The 17,641-nt window shown below is 52.4% G+C and overlaps 1 protein-coding gene and 1 long non-coding RNA gene across 3 annotated transcripts in view; one reads left to right on the plus strand and one right to left on the minus strand.

Moving 5' to 3' along the window:
• Window positions 1-17,641, minus strand: part of POFUT2 (protein O-fucosyltransferase 2) — a 345,437-nt gene that overhangs the window by 193,742 nt on the left and 134,054 nt on the right. The window lies entirely within an intron of this gene.
• LOC145716626 (uncharacterized) overlaps window positions 12,490-17,641 on the plus strand; it is a 46,666-nt gene continuing 41,514 nt past the window's right edge. The window contains exon 1 of one of the 2 annotated variants that reach the window (XR_014139447.1): window positions 12,490-13,158. This is a non-coding gene — a long non-coding RNA (uncharacterized LOC145716626). Of the gene's footprint in view, window positions 13,159-15,836; window positions 16,171-17,641 lie in introns of those variants that run through there. The other variant, XR_014139451.1, reaches the window with a different exon arrangement.

Here is a 17,641-nt window from a genome sequence, read left to right on the forward strand (position 1 = left end):
GTTGTGGGGGGGGGGTGCTGCGCCCTGGGATGAAGGGGAGGCCGCGCCCCTGGAATGAAGCTGCACTGGTGTGTGTGTTGAGGGGGGAGGTAGACTGCTCCTGGGATGAAGGGGAGTCTGCACTCCTGGGAGGAGAGGCTGCGCCCCGGGGAGAGTAGGCTGCATCCCGGGATGAAGGGGAGACTGCGCCCCCCGGGACGGGAGGCTGCGCCCCGGGATAAGGCTGCACCCCAGTGGAGGGGACACTGCGCCTGGGTTGAGGCTGAGCCCCGGGATAAAGGGGACTCCCGCTGCACCCCGGAATGGAGATGAGCCCCTGGGGACGGGAAACTGCACCAGGGCAGCCCCTTCTCCTCCCCGGGAGTGCCGCGTCTGCTCGACGCTCTCGGCCCCAGGGAGGGATGGCTGCGCCCGGGACGGCCCCGCGTCCCCTTCTGGAGGGCACGGCGTCCGCGCGGGAAGCTCTGCGCTGCGGGAAGGGGAAAGTGCACCCTTGAGATGAGGCTGCGCCCCCGAGGAGCGGAGGCTGGGCCCCCCAGGATAAGGCTGCACCCCGGACGGCCCCGAGTCCCCTCCCGAGGGCGCCGTGTCCGCGTGGGATGCTCTGCGCCTCGGGCGGCCCGGGGCGGGGAAGTCCCCGCGGCGGGTGGCGGGTGTCTGGAGCGATCCGGAACAATCTGGGGCGATTGGGGGCCCGAGGTGAATTCTGACGTGTTCACATCTGCAGTAGGAAAATTACCGAGTTGTGGATGGGTCCGAGGGAAGGTGTCACATTGAGCTGTGGACGCTAAAAGTGTTGGGAGTCCGGGTTTACAGACCCGAGAAACGTGCTCTGGTCCCTGTATTTGTCAGAGTCCGGCACCCTTGTGTGTGTTTCGCAGTTAATATTTTTAGCCACCAGGTTTTGCTAGTTACTTCTGATAAGGACATTTTGTTTCCTTAATGAAGAAACCATAATGGTTAGCATTCCAGTCTTCAAGTAGAACGAAAAGTGGCTTGATATCAAACTTGCTTCTTTACTTAGTGCCCTAATTAAGATGATAGATCAGTAAGCTTCGGGAATAGAAATACTGATTTAATCCTCGTTGTTTCCTCTTAAATTTACTTGTATATTTTTATTCCTTTGAAGGTGCCACCAGAGCTGCATTTTCTAGAACAGTGGGTTGTCTTGTTGTCTTGTTTCTGGGCAATGTCTTTTAATGACCATCTTTTCTTTGGGGCAGAGACTACCCTCTGCCTGCCCATGGTCTCCCGGAGGAGGAAGGGAGAAGGCAGGCTGGGTGGGACTGCTCCACCTTGGATAGGAGAATTAGCTGTCCTCGCCTGCACAGCTCCTCCAGTGGGCAGATCCTCTCCCAGTGCACACCCACAACAGGGGCTTGATAAATATTTGATGAGACCTGCTGAGCTGGGTGCGGAGACCCTGCCAGAGGGCAGAGGTCGAGGCAGGGGACTCACAAGGGCTTTGAAAAGAATGCATCATCTGTGAGTAATGCCCTGTTAGATGTCTGAGGGTTCCTGAGACTGAATATATTCAACTACATCTTCAAAATTGCAAGCTATAGTTGGAAGGGGGAAAAGGAGGCCTTTCTGCAGGGGGCAGTGGTGAAAAGAAAATTGGTCCAGCTCTGAGAAATTGATGACACATGTGTCTCGAGGTGCAGTGTGCTCATAAAGTCAGTACTGGGAGGTGAGGAGAGGAGAATTAGCTAATAACGTCATCGGCAAACAACTTGGTTCATAGGCAAATGCACTCCTTTGTGAATTGACCCGCTGTGAAAGCATTTCAGTTTCTTTCAGACGTTTGGAATTAGAAAATTCTTTAAACTTGTATTTGTCCGGTGAATGGGTAAAGCAGACTTAATTCAGTTGACAGATACATCTGTGGCTTGCTGTGTGCTGGGCCCTCCCTGTTACAGGGCTGGGGGTACAGTGCTGAGCAAGAGAGAGTTCAAAAAAGTTCAAATGCTGGCAGTTGTAGTAATCGCTTTATGGCTTTACGTTGTAAAAATTAGGACCCGTGACTTCAGTTGTAAAACCTTAAGATGTATAGCATAAACATTTTAATGTATAGATGTAAAAATGTAACAGTGCGTTCAGAAGGTACAAAGAGTTAAAGCTCATTCCACTCCAATTCCTCTCCCCTCTGTGGCCAGCTGATTGTGTATCTCCAAGCAGTGGTCAAAATGCAGTTGCAGTTGTACGTATGTTTTGATACAGTTTTTAATATTTGCTGTAACAAACAGGGCTGCTGTGAATAGTTTTTATACATGGGTGCAGGTGAAACCGACCGTGTTTTACTAGTCCCCACAATCCCTTAGTCCTAAACTTAGGAACAAGGACTGTTATTTAAATAGCAGATGGTTGGAAAGTGTACTTTGGAGATTAATAGGTGAAATTATATACTTACCAGCCTTTAAAAATTTTGTTTAAGAAAAATTGTCAATCTTAGTGTGAAACTGAAAAGCTTAGAGAGTTCGAATTTTATTTAAAAACTTGATTTTTTTTGTGTCAGTTTTCTAAAATGTGAATTTCCAAATTTATAATTTGGTGTGACGGAAATGGTGGTGGTAAAAAAAACAACCCTGTAAAAATATATTCATAATATATGTGGTAGAAAAGGTAAACAGTGAGAATTTCGTTTAAAAATTGTACATTGGGGGCGTCTGGCCAGCTCGGTCAGTGGAGCCGTGACTCTTGATTTTGGAGTCATGAGTTTGAGCTCATGTTGGGTATAGGTCTTACTTAAAAAAAAATAATAAAAATAAAATAAAAATTGTACATTGAAGCAATTAAAATGTCCTTATTCCTTGAGGGACTTTTCATGTTTCATTTGGCGTGTGGCCAGGGAAGACGCAGTGGCCGAGAGAGGTCTTCACATGGCCTTACTGCAGAGCTGGACGGCTGTGGGGCCCAGACCGTTAGTGCCGAATTATGACGTTGTAAACGGTGCTCTGATTCGCACTGCTTGCTGCTGTCCTCCACTCTCGTGTGCAAGGTGCTCTGGGAGTGTACAGAGAAAAAGGACTTTGGGTTTCAGTTTGGCATCTTTGTGATAGATTGAAATGAAGATGGGGTGGGGAGGGTGTGGTGGCCTGGAGGTACCTGGAATTTTTACTGGAAGTGCAGGGAAGTTCTGCTTGCCTGTAGGTCGGTTTGTTTCTCCAGGGGGATCCCCGGCAGGTGTTCATCCCATGCCAGGTACCGTTCTAGGTGCTGGAGACATGGGTGTGAGCACAGTAAGAGTGGTTCCTGCACTCCTGTGATTCACATTATGGAGGAGGAGGGGATGGTAAACCCCAGCTGAAGTGTTAAGTGCCAGGAAGTGCAAATAAAATAAAATCGAGGATGGCTGGGAGGTGGCTCAGAGGATGGAGGGAGCTGGGTGCTGCCAGGCAGGCAGGGGGAGCCCTAGAGGAGCTTCCTTGTCCTGTGCTTGGAAGCGTGGGGAGGCCAGTGAGAGGGAGGGAGGCTGGAGGGCTGAGGCTGCCCTAAGGAATTTGGATTGTCATCACAGTGTGAGGGGGAGCCTTCAGAAGGCGGGTTCCTCTCTCCCATCCTTCCTAGTTGACCTTAGCGTTAGCGGGACAAGCCAGGCTTCTGGAGCACCTTCCATCTATTGACTTAACTCCCGGCATAGTCCAAAAGGTGGGCCCTGTTATGTGTCTTCCCATGTTCCAGTGAGGGCACACATGAGGGGCAAAGCCAGGACTGCCCTGAGCCCCTGGACCGCAGGGGTCTTCCTACCATCCCTGCTGCAGGGGCACGTGGCAAGATCAGCATGGGCTTGGGGCCGGGGCACAGGGGGTGACATCAGATCCGGCAGGCTGTCTGTCAGGCTCTGTACTATTAGCGGGAAAATGTTGCCAGTTACACTGGGATGTGGTACCTTCGTACCACTTAGGCCTCACTTCTGCTCAAAGTGCTCTTGGACTTGAAGCATCGACTTTTAAAACCATACCATTGTGCCTTCAAAAAAAAAGGAAAACAGAAGTGAAATAAAATACAGTAATTGTAAAATTTCTTTCCATTTAAAATTTGATTCTTCCCAGTCAGCCTTTGAGCATCGATGTGCTCCGAGCTGCCCCTCTGTTGCTCCCTGTGCCGGCTTTCCTGAAGTCCTCATCCCTGCTGTCTGGGGCTGTCTTCCCAGCAGCTGATGCCTGCTCTGTCCATTTGGGTGCTTGCTTGATCTTATTGGCGGGTGCCAAGGAAAGGTTTCCGGTCCTTTGTTGACTGACCTGTTGATGGGCTATGTTGTCCTGTCTCCTGTCATCTTCAGACACCATCCATGCGGGGCACCTCCGATTTTGGAGTATTCAGACGTGGGAAAACGCACGTCTGAGAACCGGTGAACTGGGGCATGTTTTGTAGGCAAGCCTGCCGGGATTGCAACATCCCGGAACGATCCCAGGGCTGCTGGCCTGAGCAGCTGGCTGGCGCTGGCGATGAGATGGCGGAGTTGGGGAAGAGTGAGTGTGTGGGGCAGAGAGCGGGTGCTGGGGACTGGCCGTGTGGGGCCCCAGCAGGTATGCCCACAGACTGGGCCAGGAGCGTGCTGCCATGTAGATCCCTGTGTCACCACATTTCAGATGTGTGATCTTGAGCAAGCTGTTTAATCTTCCTCTGCTTCAGGTTTCTGATCCATGAATTAGGAAGAGCAGTGGCAACCTTTATCCTACAGTTGTTGGGTCAATAAACTGAGCTAATGTAAAGTGCCTAAAATAGTACCTCTAACAGTACTAAAGGGGGTTTACTTTTCTTGTTATTTTTATGATTAGTCATCCAAGTGGAGATGTTTGGATACAAGTGGAAATTCAAGGTTGGGCTCAAGAAGAGGTTGGGGCCAAATATGTAAATTTGGGAGTCATTTGGCTGTTGCTGGTGTTTGAAACCACCAGGCTGCGCGGTGGGTATAGACAGGGTGGAGTCTGGGGTCTTCTGATAAGGGGTCCACGGGAGGAGGAGGGTCTGGCAATACCCACTGTAAAGGGGTCTGTTGGAGGAGGAAACCAGAAGGGTCTGGTGGCCCGGGATCTAGGGCTGAGGGAGTGGGCCTTGCAGTGGCCGAGGGCGCTGTGGGGGAGTGTCACATATGGAGGATGCTCCAGAGTGTGGGCCAGCAGCTGGAGGGGTCATGGGCTCCGGGGAGTCAGGTGATTTTATTTTTTAAATGGAAATGATGATGGTGTGTTTATGGGTTAACAAGAGCGATCCAGTGGAGGAGGACAACTTTATACTATGTTGGGAAAAGGGTAATTGCAGGAGCCATGTCCTTGAGAAGGTGAGAGGCAGGGCTGGAGGAGCAGGACCTCTGTGCGTGGGAACCTTGACTTCACGAGTATTTCTAAAAGACATGCTGCCCTTTTGAAAGGAAGATATAAAATAAAATAGAATTTTGTGCTCAGTCCCAGAAACTTGGGGATTGTGCTCTAGGACTTAGGATCCAGTTTCTTATTAGCTCCTGGTGTTAGACATGCCTTGGGGCATCCTTATAGAAAGATACATGTGGAAATGGCATTTTACTTTATCAAAATAATTCTCTTATCTCTGAAAGTGTCATTAACTTAACTAGACGTTGGCACCTTTCCTCACTGAAGTTGGTACTGTTCTTGAGGACTAGCAAGACTGGCCTCCTGCTTTGTGCTTCCTTTGTCTTAAGCTGTCCAGAAGGATGGCAGCTTTGTATCTAGGATGGCCCCCCCAGCCCTGGGGGGACGGGTGTTGCCTCCAGCCCAGTGACTCTGGATTGCCACCGGGATAGCAGCGCTTGCTGAAGGCTCCTGTTCGGGCGGTACGACCTCTTCTTGCATGCTGGTTTGTGTTGTCTGCGGTAGGTTCGGAGTCTTGAAGTATCCGTCTCCTCAGGAGTTCCACCAGTGGGCTGAAGTGTGAAGTAGCCTTCACCGACTCCCTGCGTGTGCCCGTGGTCTGTGCCAGGGGAAAACTGGTCTCCACTGCTCTGGGCGCTCTTTCCCGCAGTGACAGGTTCTGTGTGAGTCATCATGGAAGGACGCACTCTGAAGGAGAAGGCCTCTGCCTCCTCGGGCCAACATTCCAGCGGGGAGGCTAAGCCAGCCGCAAGGGCAGACGCTCTGCCGCGAAGCTCCTTTGTGTGGAGGGGACTGAGGAGACAAGGGCTGAGGGAGATGGCGTCAGAGGGCGGCTCCTCCCCAAGGCCTGCTGGGCAGGTCAGGCCTCTCTCAACAGGGATGCTGCGCTGATGTTCAGGGGAGACGGGCTCTTCCTGCCCAGAGGGGGGACAAGGACATTCCCAGTGGAAGGGACACCTGCCGAACCCTGCTTGTTGGAGCAGCTGGGGGTCCGTCGTTGATGGAGGGTGCAGCAGAGGTGAGCTGTGCATGCAGAGTTTGAGGCTGGGGGTGATGGGGTGCCAGGCTGAGCGGGGATGGAGTCTAGGGGGTGAGGAAACAGGAGGTGTTAGGAAGGGCCCTTAGAACTCTTTGAGTTGCGATGATGCTCAGAAGGACCTGAGATGAAGATCCTTCAGTTACGGGCATCACTTTACATCAGGTTCTCTTTGAATCTGCAAATCACTTGTCCCTTGATGTGTCACGTGCAGAATGTGAGCATACGTGCGTGTGATCTGGAACGTGTATACCATATTTTTTGTAAGACACAGACAGGTGCAGCAGGGGCGCCTGGGTAGCTCAGTCGGCTGGGCGTCCGACTCTTGATTTCAGCTTGAGGCATGGTCTCAGGGTCGTCATGGTCTCGGGGTCATCATGGTCTCGGGGTCGTCATGGTCTCGGGGTCGTCATGGTCTCGGGGTTGTGGGATCCAGCCCTGCCTTGGGCTCTGTGCTCAGCGGGGAGTCTGCTTGAGATTCTCTCTCCCTCTGCCCCGAAACCAACTTTGTGTGGCAGAACTGGCAGGAACTAGGAGTCCTTGTACTTCGGTCAGTTATTCCTCCCGGGCGCACACCCATTTTTCAGATGGGGATCGGATGTTAAGAGGTTCGGTTCAGTACGTTCTGGGAAAGCTGGGTAACATTTGGCTAACATTCAGGAAGCTCCTACTGTGTGTCAGGCCTGGTGGAGGCAGTTTAATCTGGCCTGCTGCTCGTGCAGCTCTGAGGAGCTCTTCCTTATGTGGCGCCATCATCAGCCTCAGACTGCTCCAGACACTCCTGCCTGCCTCCCTCAGTAGCCTCCCCCCCGGGTCTCCTTCCGCCTGTTCCTGACCCGCAGCCGGGTCACAGCCTTTGGTGGGGAGGATGGATCCATCCGTCTCCTGCCCAGAGCCCTGCCGCTTCCCCCATCTCTGAGCCCTCCCAGGGGCCTGCCGTCCCCCCCGCCCCCCTCCAGCCCTGGGGCCTTGCCCCCAGCCATCTCTGGGCTTCACCCCACTGCACCCTCACCTCCTCACCCACCGTGTGTCCTGCTATCCCTTCTGTTACTCTTACTCTCCATACCCACTTCCCCCCTGCCTCCCATCAGGCTGCCTCCGAGTGAGCGAGCGGAAGCCTCAGGGAGGAAGGGCTCTTGCTCTGCCTCCATCCTTGGGGCTCAGAGTGGCATGTGGCTGAGAGCGGGCGGTCATCAGGGTCTGTGCAACAGTGACTAACGTTTTCTTACTTCCTGTGCAGGTGGTAAATGGCAGAGCCCCCCAGCACCCCTCCCCTGCTCCCGCCATACTTGGTGAATCAGTCGTCTATTTATGCCCCGTATGTCTGTGTTATCTCCAGATTTTTGTGCTTTTCTTTGTAGAGGAGAAACATTTACAAAACATTCAGAGTTGTTGTAAAACCCTGAAGTACAATATCGTAATTTGGTCTGTTGAAAACAGCGAGTCCTCAGCCTACCAGAGTGGCTGTGTCCTGCTGCCACCATTTGAACCCTTAGGGCAACGCACAGCTAGACACGTTCTCTTACGTGCTAACAGTTAGAGACATAACGGTTATCACTACATTGGGACAAAAATGAGAACGTGAGGAATTCTGGGAGGTTTCGGAAAAGAGCCAAGTAAAATGGAACATACCAGGTTCAACGGTGGAGGCTTCAAGGATCGAAAGGATTGAAAACCTGGAGGAAGGTGGCCGGTAAGGTGCTCGGTGGAGGAGGAAGAGAGAAAGCAAGAGAGTGTGCTGGAATTTAGGAAGCTGGGTGTCCAATCCCAGCCCTGCCTCTGAACTTGGGGGCCCTTCCCTTCAGTATCCTGCCGCAGGTTCCCTGAGGATAAAACGAGGCCGGCCAGGTGGCTGATTTCCAAGCTTTGTTCCACTTCCGGAAGACTGTTGTATGCAGGAGTCTAAGTGTTTCAAGGGTCATTCAGTCAGCTGTTGCACAAATATTTGTCCTCGAACCTGTGTGCAGTCCTGTGTCGAAAGTAGGCAATGCCTTGTCCCTTCTTGGCCGCTAGGACCCACCAGAGGCTCGCACCTGGCACAGAGTGTCCTGTCACCTCGGCCCTGCTGAAGGAGGCGAGGTGCGGGAAGGGAGGATCTGGGGGTGCAGTCATGGGTTCTGGCTCCAGGGGACTCCTGACAGGCCCTTCTCCATGTTCTTCGTCTTAGGGGACTAGTGTATGTTGGTTGTCGGGAATTAAATTGAGCAAGGATTGTTTTTCCAGGTGTGAAAGTCTAAAGCTTATCATAGCTAACTAAAGATAATTCCGTAGCAGGTGATATTTAATTAGCCCTCTCTTGTAACACTATAGAGTTAGAAACCGAGGTGGTAAGTTTGGGAGGTGCTCTGTAGTCTGTGCCTTGGTGTGCGGGCAGCGTGCATAGATCAGCTTCTCTTTCTGTTTTGGCTGCTGATGGGATGCACCGGTTCTCTGACTCTCCGTGACTTGGTTTTCTTGAGAAGAGGCATTCACTCAACGGACGTAAGGTAGCTTCTCATCATCTGTGCGAGGCTGAGTCAGTCGTGATACCAGGTTCCCCTCCGCCCACGCTCCCGTCCTAACCCCACGCCTGCGGCTCCTTTGTCTCCTTGTCTTCTCTTTCGGCGAATGGGTTCTGCCAGGCACCTACTTTCACAGGTTCCTCTCTGTGGAGGCAAGGCTTTATGCAGCCGGCTTCTCACCCAAGCTCCCGCTGCGACAGGCAAGGCTTCTGCCTCAGGGAGGGGGTGTCCCCACGGAGAGAAGGGGAGCCGTGCATGCTGTGCGAGGCGCTCACCGCTGAAGAACCGTGGACGGCACGGACCCTTGGCGCAGGTGCTTCCCGGGCTGTGGTTTCAGGGGCTCTGTGCTCGGGCCGCAGCTGACAGCGCAGTGGTTAGGGGGGTCGCGTCTGCCGCGTCCTGGCGACCAGTGAGATCCGTCAGTGGAAGTGCAGGCTCATTAGTCTTGATTGTTTTCAGAACAGGAATCTGCCCAAAATAACAGTCAGACAGAGGGATCCCTCTTGACCGGTCACGTGCGCCGGGTCTGACGGCGTGTCGCTGTCATATCCCCGCGCTCTTGGCGGGCCGCTTCAGACGGTTACCATTTTTGTTGTTGTTAATACGGCAAAACTTTATTTTCGTTCAAAGTCACCTAAGCGTTTAAAGGACCTCATGTAATAATGTCCCGGGGAGGGAGCGGCAGGCGCAGTGAACTGAGGACTTACTTGTTGCTTCAGGTAGAGGCTGGTTTGGGAGTTGCTGGGAAATCTTAATCCAGGACGATGTGGAATTCATAGGAGTGAATCACGGGACTCGAGAGCCGCGATAATTCGGGGTCATAGAGTTCAACCTAGATTTGACCATCACTGAAACCCTGTGGAAGATCAGTCCTGTCGGGTTTGGGCTGCTTTCTGGAAGTGGTGAGAGGGGGAGCCCAGTCGCAGGACTGCTGGCTCCGTGTCCAGCCACGGATGTGGCGCAGATCACTGCGTGTAGATCATGGTTACATTTACCTCTCCGCACTGCTACCCTCGGGTTCTTCCTCTCTCTGTTCTTTGTGTCACGTAGTAGAGGGCTTTCACCCACGAGCACACGAATGAGTGACATAGTTGATCATTTTACTATGAAGCTTCCTCTCCTTTAATTTTCTTCCTTTGACGAAACGGTGAGGGATTGATGTTTCCATAGAAAAAGCAGGTATCGCCCAAACCGGCAGGATGTGATGTGGGGGTGGGGGGCAGAGAGCCCGTGTGGGGTGCTCCTTGTCCCGCCCAGCCCCCTAAAACTCCCCATGTGGAGCAGTCCTCCGTTGGCTCGGCAGGGTAGGCAAGGAGTGCTTGAGGAAATCAGGTGGTTCTCTCGAAAGCCCTTGCTGTAGGAAAGGGAGCTTTCTTCTGCTAGTGAGCCCAGGCGTCGAGGCGGGATGTCCGCTGCCTCGGAGCGGAGCCAGGAGAGGGCAGGCTGTGCGCAATGGCGTGCGAGGACCACCAGTGTTTCCCGGTCGCACGGGTTGTGGGAGGGGGCGCTGCCGGGGGCACGTGTGATCCAGCTGTGGGCGTGGTGCCCCAGGAAGATGCACGTGGAGCCCAGAGCTGGGAGGGGTGCCGTAAGGAGGTTTTGTTTTGTGTTCGGTGGCTGTCGTGAGGTGTGCCCTCTGCACGCGGACCGTGCAGTGATTTCCACAGATGTCTGAGCCGTGCAGCCAGGCCTGCGTCAGCCCCAGAATGTTCTGGTGTTTGTGTTAATTCTCATCCCACCCGCAGGCCCTGGCGACCACAGACCTCCTGTGTCTACAGATCTGCCTCTTCCGGACGTTTCACTAACGTGGAATCACGCGGTGTGGCGTCCCCTGTGTCAGGCTTCCTTCGCTCCACCAGGGCTTTGGGGCTCCCCGTGTTGGGGAATGGCTCCGTGGTTCGTTCAGTTAGTTGCCGACGGGTCCTCCACCGCACCGTGCGGCACACCTGTCTTATCCCTTCACTGGGCTGGGCGTTTGGAGTGTTTGTGAACAGTGCTGCTCTGCACATGGGCAAACCAGCTTTGTGTGTCATGCTCCTGTGGGTGTGGGCTCTGCAGCGGGGTTTCGGATAAAAGCACTTCATTGTTGTTGATCAAGGTGGTGAAAACCGCTTGTTAGACTCGAGGTGGCTTGCTCTTTAGGTCTCTGTGAGGTCATTGAGCTTCTTGAATCGTGTGAACCTTTTACTTCCAGGATGAAGTGTCCTGGGCATGATGCTGCATTGGCTGCCAGGGTGTGATGACAGCCCTGGGTGTGGTGTCCCCGATAGGGCCCCGCCGATGAACTCTTTCCCAACATTTGATCTCTTCTGTGTCTGTCCGAGGAGGCGATCAGAGCTGCACAGTTGGGCATGTTCAAACCGCCGTTCAGCCTACAGAGCTCCGTGTGCCGAGTGCTTTGACCCCGCAGTTGCCCTTCTAGGGGTCTAGCTTGAGGGGACACCCCCAGCTGTAGGGAGATAACCAAGTTATCCATGCACGTGTGTTGACCGTCCACAGAGTGCTGTGTGGAGGACAGTCTCTGTGAACTGACTCAGGGTGATCTCCAGAACGTGCAGAAGGCGAGGGGGGCACAGCGCCAGAGAGTGTCTAGTGTGCTGCCCTCCACCACACATTCGCGCCCAAGGCACGTGGGCAGGACGAGCCAGAGCCGAAGGTGGTGCTGCGAGGGTGGAGGGTGGGTAGGAAGGAAGGGGAGTAGACTCAGCTGCAGGTGTGGGGGCGCGGGACGTGTCAGTACAACCTGACTCTTGGAACCGCAGGCCCCAGAATGAAATAAGTTAGCTTCAGCCAGGATGTGGGGGACCGAACATGGACTACAAACAGAAACAAGGCCCACGTAGGACAGACAGTGATGGAGCCACAGAAGAGGAGGTGGGAAGAAAGTGTTAGCCTGGTTTTGGAAAGCCATGGTTCGTCTAGATTCTGTGGGGCTGGAGTCCAGCGGTGCCTTGGTTTCTCACAGGGGTCAGGTCAGCAGTGGGAGCTCACAGGACAGAGCAGACAGTGAATCTGTGCTCCGTACCCGGAGCCCGGAGGAAGGCTGAAGGGCCCGGTGCTGCTGGGCTGGGACCGGGTCACCATGTAATCCCATGGTGTCTAACACGTGCACTCAGGGGTGGGCAGGTACGGAGACACGGAGATACATGTGAATGCACGTGTCCTGGCTCTTTCCTCCGGCAAGGCCCAGCAACACGAGTGTGCCCGAGCACCCTTCTCCAGTAGAAAGACACAGGGCTCCTTGGAGGAGGGCGGCTGGCGGTGCGGAAAGAAGGACGTGCTCCGAAAGGGCGGGACGTGTCCAGGGGGCGCGGGGGCCGCCCCGGAGGAGACAGAGGGCCACAGCTGAGTCCGGCTGAGCAGGGAAATTCGTCATGATAGTATCCGTTTATAATCCCCAGACTAGAATGACGACCCGCCACTCCATACTGATATGAACAAATGGTTGAATAAATAGGTCAATACTCGGGGGGCGGAGGGGCACCTCTTCTCGACAGAACAGCCCGACTTAATCAGTGTGGAAAGGAGGAGGCCGTCGAGCATCAGCGTGAGGCAGGCGGCACAGTGACGGTTTGGGTGGGGCTCGGGCACGGGGGCTAAGCCTCACGGGTGAAAGTTTGAGGAGTAACAGGATATTGGCCTAGACTCGAAGTATCTCTTCCCCAACTTATTTATTTACTAAAAAAGGAAAAATGGTAACTTTAGAGTGGAGAAAGCCAGCAGACACACCTTCCCCGGGTGACGCAAGTTACCATGTCCTGTGATAAGACCGGTCACCTCCACCTCCACCTCCACCCCAGATCGCACGTGGGCACATCACGTCTCTGGCATTCCTGCCCCAGATGCACAGTCACGGCGCTGTCTCTGGGGGACAGTGCACAGACCCAGCACGACACCTGACCTGCACTCCCTGAGCGCCCAGGTGCCCAAGGACAAGCTTCTGGAGGGGACGCGATGGTGAAACGCGGCACGGCTTTTGGATGGGGTCCTGGCGCGGGGGGGTCTTAGTAGGAAAACTGGTGAATGCAGATACAGCCTGTGTATTGTGCTCGAGCTGATTTCCTAATTTTGTAATTTGTCAGCGATTCTGTAGGATGAAGAGAGGCTGGGTGAAGGATATAGGGGAGCTCTCTACTGTTTTCAACTTTCCTGTAAGTCTGTCATTTCAAAATAGGAAGCTGAAGAAGAAAGCCCATGATGGAACGTGACAGGACACCGTAGAGCTCAGGGTGAGGACGGGGTCCTCCCATCTGTCCCCGTTGCCATCGATGATTCAGAGTTGTGTTGGGTGAGAAGTCCTCTCCTGCCTTCCTACTGGGAACTCTGGTGCCCTCGCTCCCCGTGTGAAGCATTCCGGAGCTATGGGGTGGGGGCCTTGGGATTGCCGGGCTCCAGTGGGAGGAGGCAGTTGGGGCCCCGGCTGATGGGGATGCCAGAGGCCCTTACTGGGTCTGTCACATGGCTACAGGTGTCCTCCTAGGTTGTCCTTGGTCTTTTGATTTTATTATTTTTTTTTTCCCCAAAGACAGATTTTAAATGTTTATATATTAAACTTTACTGGACTTTTCCTTTATGACTTGGGTTTTGAGTCCCATCTGAGAACGTTTTCCTGCCTCAGGAGTCTTTCCTCTTTCATTTCTTCTGGCAGTTTTAGAGTCTGTTTTCCACACTTAGCTTATTAATCTGTGTGAAATTTGCTTTTATACAGTTTGAAGTGAGATCTGATCTTTCTCCCGGAGGCCAGCCGGCTGCCCACCGATCGCTGAGCGGTCTGCCCTGTGCACAGGGACGAGAGCCGCCGCCGTTGCCCCACGGAGCAGTTTCCCGGTCGCGGGTTCCTGCCGTACAGGAAGGCTCTCGGGCTCGCGGCTGCTTCCGTGCACAGTTTGTCATTGCGTCTCGTGTTTTCTAGATAGAGGGTCAAATTGTGCAAATAATACTGTTTCCCGCTAACCTTCGTCCTTTCCCTGCGTTCGCTGGCTGGGTGTCTGGTTCCACCCCACACGCACTGTTCACACGGTGGCCGTGGTCCAAGGCGCTCCTCCTGCTCGGGCGTCAGCGCCAGGCGTGGTGCTGACCAAAGGCGTTTCGTACAGACCCTTTATCCAGTGAAGCAAGTTGCTGAGAGGCTTTTAAAATAAACTTTATCATGACTAGCAGTAGAATTTTGTATGCTTTTTCTGCATCTGTTGAGATGGTTGTATGGTTTTTCCTCTCCAATCTCTTAATACAGTAAATTTCATTAAAAGATTTCCTGATGTTCAACATTTTTTCCTTCTTTACTTCCAACACATTGAAAATTAAATTTGCTATTTATCTTAATACCTTTTCCTTTTTCAAAATAAGCCCTTCCCCTCTCCCCTCACCGCCCCCCCCCCCCATTGTTTTACTTCTGTGGAGCATAGTTTATAAACTGTAAGGCGCATAGTGCCATGCTGGGAAATTTTTTTAACGGCCGGTGTTTTTGGAGGGAGGGGGGTGGAAAGAGCCCTGATGTGTAGCATTTGCCAATTTCCGTGGCATAAATATTTTCACCATTGTTTGTTTCAAGCTACCAATGAGCTGTCAGCTGGTTCACAGAATTTTGGAAAGTCCTCTCTCCTGAGCCGGTAGGAGCTGGTGTGGAGCCTGGTGACCGTCTCTGACGCCCACCCTGAGGCTCCTCATGCCCGTCCAGGTCAGCACTCCTGCCTCCCTCCGGTAGCTGCTGGTCTGACCTTGGTCACCGTCCTGTCCTTGCTCCTTCTTGTTTCCTGTTCTCTGCATTTACAGCTCTGTGTTTTCCCCTCAGAACTAGCTAGTAAAACGTAGGGCTCATAGGGACTTCTTTTGGAAAACTGAGCATCTGACCCTTCATTATTACTCCTGTGGCACTAACCTTATTGGAAAGACGAGGTAGGTTCCACGATAATAAATGTCCTCCAATCTGAGGGGTTGCTAGCATCTTGTATTCATGTAGCTCTTCATCTTCCCTTGCATAAATTGAACCTCTTTTCAGTTATCCGTGCAATCATTTGACAAGTATTTCTTGAGCACCTACTATGTGTCAGCTACTTGGGATGCCAGAGGTAAGGCAGCAGAGGTTCTGATAGACCTTTAAGCTGCATGTTTTTCCGGTTTGCCTGGCCTTGCCAGTCGTCTTCTTACTCAGACATCTGCTTGTCTTTGCCCCTGGTATTACTTAAATCAACCTTCAGTTAATCCAGTTTCTTCCACTGCTTAATTTCAAAATTCCCTGCTTCAATATTAGTTGATGTTTAGTTTTATTACTTGTATAATTATTTCTGCTTTTAATAAATTACCATGATGAAAAGACAAAGGAATTGGATCTGGTGGTTTTACGTTAGGAAAGGTTAATTTTTTCAAGGGTTGTGATGGTAGAGTGCTTGGAAGAATGAGTGAAGTGACGCTCTGTGGTTGGTGGACTGTCGTCTGAGGAGGAGCCGTGGGTGAGCTCATCATCATCATCATCATCTTCTGCAGCCCTCTGGATGCCAGCAGGCTGATTCCCTACCAGTGTGGTCTCTGTCTGGCCCCCAAAGGCATCAGGGTATATGAGGGGCTGTGCTCCTGGTAGCTTGGCAGCTCCGAGGGATGGGAGCCTGGCTCCCAAGGACCATACGGCGTTGTTGTGCATTTGCTACCCACTCTGAGATCAGGTGGGGTAGAGGAGATCAGGATGCAAGTCCCCATTCTCCAGTAGGCCTCAGCCCAGGGAGACTGATGGGTTTGCCTGGGGGAAAAAGATCTAGAGACCCCCCCCCCCCCCCCGGTGAGCTTAGCTGTTATGGCGGGTAGGGAGGCTGGATGCAGGCCAGTGGACCTCAGAAATCCATTCACCCATTTTAATAAGAGAAAATAGTTCTGTTTTACTTATTCAGACAATTTAAAAGCCCTTAAAGATCAACTTTCCTCATTCCTTGGGGAGGTATTGAGACACAGAGTGTGAAAAGCACAGTCTGGGTGGGTGTTGGCTCCTGGCCCCCCTGAGCATCCTGTCTGCAGAGAAGAACCTTTGACCTGCAGGGCCCATCGGTGTAGAAGGTGTCACCTGGCCCAGCTGAGATCCAGAGCCAAAAACATATTCCCTTTCCTTGCCCTGGTCTTGCACGACACCCCTCCTTACCAGCCGGGGATGTCTGTCGAGGATGGAAGCAACCTCTGAAGCCCATCCTTTGTTTTTCAGCCGACTTTGGCCTCTTGGAAGTGACCAACTGAGCTGGCCCACCGCCCCCCACACTCTTTCTACCATATTGCAGCCGGCTGCCAAGAGGGATCAAAGAAGAGCATTTTCGTGGAAGTAAATATTATCTTTTTTTCCAGTATAGTTGCACCTTGGAATCTAATCTTTGAAAATAATAATTATGGGGACTAAGTCTTTGTATGATGGTTGAACCCTTATAGATAACCTTTAATTCTTGGAATCAGAATTCAAGAGCCCTCATCAAAAGTAATTTTTCCATTGTTGTGCACATGTTGGATTTTAAAAAATGGGTACATCTTATTTATCTGTACTTAAATTTATAAGCCAGGCTGATACATTGACAATAATGTCATGGAAAAGCAAAATATCTTTCTATAAGTATTAATCATCAAATTAGGGGTTGTACGAAAACAGCAGGTGAGATGGAGGAAATCAATGAAGCTCTGAATAGCTTAAATCTAACTTTACCTGAATAATTACTTAAAAAATTGTTTTAATAAATAGAGCTTCTCAAGTCTATACAATATGAGTAATAATTCATCATCATACATTTTTGTATGTTTTACTTCTCTTTCTTGAAGGTAGATCTTAGGTCCTAGAGATGTCAAAACTAGCATCATGTTTAGTTTTCTGTTCTTTTTTTTTTTTAAGATTTTATTTGAGAGAGAGAGAGAGCACGTGCACAAGCAGGGGGAGCAGCAGAGGGAGAAGCAGGCTCCCTGCTGAGCTGAGAGCCCGATGTGGGGCTCCATCCCAGGACCCCGAGATCATGACCTGAGCTGAAGGCAGATGCTTAACCGACTGAGCCACCCAGGAGCCCCATCATGTTTAGTTTTCTAAAGCCAAGGAAGTCTTTATCTTGTTTTCAGAGCCAACCGGGTAATCTGTTACTAGGCCATTGAAATCTTTTGATGAGTCTCCTATCTTCCTTGCAGTCCACCCCCGCCCCCAATATTTACACAGTAAACAATGAAAACCAGGAAGCCCCGGCTCTGAGATAAGCAGAGGCTCCGGAGGAAGGAAGCAGCAGCGGCTCCTGCCATGCCCTGGGGGCCACACAGCCACCTTCACGGTCTCAGGCCACAGACGAACCGGGGGTGACCGTGGCCAGAGGCGTTGGGGTGCTGAGCAACTGGCATGCTGTGCCAGGTGGCTCCAGGTCCCAGGAAGGTCCCGGGCAGCTGCGGGCCGGGTGCACTAGCTGTGGCTGCCTGCTTACGCCCCCCTTGGCGGGTCTCCCTGGCCATCAGCAGAGAGAAGCGGGCATTCTGTGGGCGCTTGGCCCTCAGAGCCACACTGCTGCTGTTCTGACCCGGGGTGTCTTCTTGCCGCTGCTTGCATTTTATTCTGTGGTTCTGGACCTAGTCCTGTGTGGCGAGGGTCCAGGTGGTTGTGATCTGTCGCTATGTGTCCACAGTAGTGTCTGAAAAGACCTCCTGTCTCCTGGCCTGGCCTCAGCCTCCTGCACTGTGTCTTCTCTTGGGAAGAGGCCTGGAGGAGGCCAGGCAGCAGCCTCTGGGGGATACGGCGGATGGGTCTGCTGCAGCCCCAGGAATCTCTGGCAGGG

Source organism: Leptonychotes weddellii, chromosome 1 (assembly GCF_054177405.1).
Source record: "Leptonychotes weddellii isolate Sample4059 chromosome 1, ASM5417740v2, whole genome shotgun sequence".
In the NCBI taxonomy this organism is placed as follows: domain Eukaryota; kingdom Metazoa; phylum Chordata; class Mammalia; order Carnivora; family Phocidae; genus Leptonychotes; species Leptonychotes weddellii.